This window comes from Lipotes vexillifer, unplaced genomic scaffold (genome assembly GCF_000442215.2).
Source record: "Lipotes vexillifer unplaced genomic scaffold, Lipotes_vexillifer_v1.1 scaffold1639, whole genome shotgun sequence".
Lineage (NCBI taxonomy): Eukaryota > Metazoa > Chordata > Mammalia > Artiodactyla > Lipotidae > Lipotes > Lipotes vexillifer.
The window spans coordinates 1,048,249-1,052,599 of NW_006782296.1; positions in this window are offsets into that span (position 1 = coordinate 1,048,249).

Genomic DNA, 4,351 nt, shown 5'->3' on the forward strand with positions numbered 1-4,351 from the left:
GCTCCCTGATGGGTGCGTCCCTTTCCTTTTGTGACACATGAGCATGCCTCGTCCGTCTCCCACTGCCTTTCCCATGACTCTGCCACTCTGCGTGGGGAGCTCCCCCGCCCCTTTCTGAGACCTCTGATAGCCTCACATGCTACTCACTCCAAGACCGATGCACCAGGTCCTGGTGCCCTCATCACCATCTGCCCAGGACCTCACATCCAACTGTATGGAATTCCCCTCCCATTTCAACAACTTCATGTGACCTTGGACGTCACATCTCTGCCAGGTCAAGCCCCAAGGTAACATCTCTCCACAGCCATGTCTCTGTTCTGGCCTCCAGGATATAAGTTGAGAGGAACCCAGGACGTCTGAGGTCCGAGCCAGGACAGGTAGGTGCTGCTTGACATAAATTAGGCCCCTTGGTGGCTCCTCCACACGGGGACTGTTGAAACCTTCCACTCCCTCCCTCTCAGCAGATGACCTCGGCCCAGACTCAGCAGGCACTGCCTCGTCCTGCCCTGCTCAGCATCCCCCTTCAACATCTGACTCTCGAAGGATGCAGCGTCCTTCCTCCCCGTGCTCTCCAGCCCACCTCGCCAGCCTTGGCAGTTTCCTCCTCCAGCTCGCCACCTCTCCTCTCTGCCCCAAAATTCCCCCCTGGAAAACACTTGCATTGATTCAGCAGCGGAAAGAAAGCTCCCTCCTGCTCTCTGGCTACTTCCTGCGGTCTACAGCCGCGGCCACCATGCCTGAACCTCCTTCCCTAGCCAGCCTCTGTGTTGGCTCTGCCTGATGCACTCCACTGGGATCTTCCATTCCAAGGTCACCGGATAACCTGATAATAACCAAAGTCAGGTTCCTTCTCTCTTCTTCCACCTTGTTGAAACCGGGCTCCCCCGCCTCTGCTGACCGCGCTTTATCCTGGATGCCCTCCCTCCCCAGCCTCTGCCCTCTCTACCATGTGCACTGGTTCCCTGAGCGGCACAAGCCTCCAGCCCTCGCTGCCTCCCCAGATGTGAGCCTGGGACCTTGTCCTTGCCTCCGAGCTCTGGTTCTTTCGGGCGAATTGGTAGCTCCACCCCAGACTTGCTTCTGAGTTCCAGTCTTCACCTGTGCCGGTGGGAAGGCAGGAGATTTAGCCGCACTCAACACAAGTCCCTTTACTACTCTGAGCCTCGGTTTCCTCATCTTTAAGTGAGGGGGCTTGTTTGAGATGATTTCAAGGGTCTTTCCTCCGATAATAAAATACCATAACCTCCTAGGAATCCCTGCGTCCCTCCTGTCCTGCTGCCACCACAGAGGGACTCTGGTCCGAGCCTGGATCCCCTGCCCACTTCGTCATACGTCTCTCCTGTTTCCTCCGCCAGCCCCAAGGCCCTCCTGTAGACTCTCCCTGCTGACAGTGCTCCCCTTAACCCACCCTGCCTCCCTGTCCTCCCCGCCCCTTCCATCTCAGACCCCATCCAGCCAGACCATCGCGGGCAATCCAGCCCCGCGTCCTCACTCTTGGGCCCTGACCTAGAATGACCCTCCAAAACAGCCAGAATGCCCACTCTTCAAGGCACAGCTTCCATATTTTCCACGAACCCTGTAGCCTTCAGGCCACGCAGGCCTGAGTTTAAATCCAGATCCTGCCACTTTGTGACCTTGGGCAAACTCCTGAAAGTCAGTTTTCTTAATCTGAAAAATGGAAGTAATTGTCATTGCCACATCACCAGGAAGTAAGAATTAAATCTTATGTCAGCGAGGTGCTTGGCACGTAAACACTCAGCAAACTAACTTATTATTACATCCCCCCACCAACACACACACCTGCGAGGCCTCCCTTCTAGACATTTCACCAGAGATGAGTTTCACCCCTCTCCCACCTCATGATGGCTGTCTGACCCATAGCCCCATCTCCAGTGTAAATTTGTGGATGAAGCTGCTAAGGGACTCTGTGAGACACCCCATCCCTGGGCGCCCCACTCTCCAACAGCTGGTTCCCCAGAACTCCAGGAGGATCCCTTGCACGGGGACAGGAGGGGCAGTGGGGTGGGCGTACTGTTGGCCCCCTGGGGGCACGACTGCATTTGTGCACTGTGAACCTCTCAAAGGATGGGTGTCCCCAGGATTCTGGCACCCCAGGCACCTCCAACTCCTCCCTGAGGCGAGGCCTCAGAGCTTCAGAAATTAAAGGAGGGGGCCACCCAGACAACCAAGAGGGAGGAGCTGAGGCTTCCCTCGGAAGGATATTCGGATGACAAGAACCGTCCTCTCCTGGTGGAAAGGACAGGGCACTGGGTGGGACCTGGGAGGAAGCAGAACGAACTTCTTATTCCTCCCCCCACCCCTCAGTATCATGTCATCAGGCACAGTCTCCCCACATGCTGGGTAGAGAGGACCTCGAGGCCCCCAAGCCATAAAGGAGTCCTTTGGGTCCTGGACAACAGCCAGGAGCTGGTTTCCTCCTTGGCACCGTAAGGGCAGCATGAACAATGTGAGCCCAGGGTGAGTGAGCCCTTCTGTCACCAGGCACTGCTCTGAACACCTGAGGCTCATCCACTCATTTATCTCCCCTGCCAACACTGCGGGGAAGACTTTTTAACCCCCATTTCACAGATGAGGAAGCAGGCTCAGAGAGGTTGCGGGACTTGCTCAAGGTCACACAGCGGTTAACCAGGATTGGGACCCCAGTGGGTTGCCTGGAGCCCCAAGTCCTACTCTTACCCACCTCACCACCCTGCTCCCCTGCCTGGCGTGGTCTCTGCTGCAGGCCTCGCAGACTAGGCAGGGGGCCTAGACTGCCTCTGTTGGCAGGAATCACTGCCCACCATGCCGCCCCAGGGAGAGGGCAGCAGACACCTCTCCCTTGCCTGCAGCTGCTGCTGGGACTAGGTCTCGGTCCCACATAAGTCCAGCTTCGCCCCTGTGCAGGAAAATTTGAGGGGAAAATTGGCTGAAGGGTAGGAAGAATGTACAGGGAAGGAGGCCCCAGCCTCCTGATGGTAGGGGGGCTCCTGAGAGAGGGCTGGGGGTGGGGACCAGAGCCTAACATCTCCCCAGAGGGTGGCCCGAGGATGGCATCAAGACAGCAGTGGCCACCAACCTCTGATTTCTTCTGCGTGCGGAAACAAGTGATGGGCAGAGGGTCCAAGGAGCCCACCATAGCTGTGGGGTTAGGGTGAGCATTCCCCCAGGGAAACCCCCTGTTTGAGGGGGAGACACAGGCCCTGTCCTCAGGGGCCCCCATCTAAGGAGAAAACCATCCTTGCTATCAGGGGCCAAGTAGGATGGGGCGGCAATCCCTACTCTTGTGAAGTCCCAGTCTGAGGAGAGGCTGTCTACAGCCGCCACCCCGGATGTCAGGGTCAGGCGGGAGGTTGCGTGAGGGAATTGAAGCAAGCCTCCTGCTTGGGAGTGGCGTGCAGCTTGTAGCAGAGCTGCCACTGAGGACAAGATGGGGAGGAGGGGCCTCGGGCGGGGAGTGGAGTATGGTCAAGGGAAGGTCAAGCTGTCCAGCTGGGTGTGCTCAAAGCTGGGAACCCAGAGAGATAAGGGGCTGTTGGAGGCCAGTGGGCCCTACAATTGAGCTCCAGGGGAGCTGGCCCAGAAAGCCACGGGAGACATGTCACTCAGGGCCAGCAAGATCTCCCCACCAGGAAGACCAAGGAACCAGGGCCACAGAAGTTATAGGAATGTGCTTCAGCCTAGGAGGTCCAGGCCACAGATTGGGGTCTCTGTGTGGTCTTGGGCATGTTGCAGGAGGGGATCCAGACTCCCACAGGCCTAAAGCCCTCCATGGTGAAATGAAACCCCAGTTCTCCTGGGAGGGCCTGGTAACATGGCGAGGGTAAGGTAGGACAGACTCACCCTGGTGGTGTCTGGGGTGCCACCCAAAGGGGTAGAGGGTGGGATAGATGGACCAGATGGGCCAGTCCCTTCTAGGTCCCAGATAGAAGGCAAAGGTGGGGATAGGGGTGGCCAGGGAGGAGGGGGACCCTGGAATATGGGATGTACCTCTCACCGCCCAGCTGTTTGACTTTGGGAGGCTACGCGTAGCCTCGCGTAGCCTCTCGGAGTTTTCCCACCTGTAAAATGAGAAACACAGTCTCCCCCTCCTGGATAATTGTGGGCTTCCAGGGAATATCACACAGTAGGTCTTAATTCCTCAGAGCCCCTATACCCTGGTGGAGGTTTCCAAGATGTCTCCAGGATGAAGGAACAATTGGCTCAGACTTGCTGAGCATCTGGGTCTGGAATGGCAGGTGGTTGGATGGGGGGGAGGGGGAGTCACCCTGTTCCCAGCATTGATGTCAGCGCCTCCTGGGAAATCACCTTCTCACCTCTCCTGGGCCTAAAATAGAGCTGGGGGGGGGGGGGG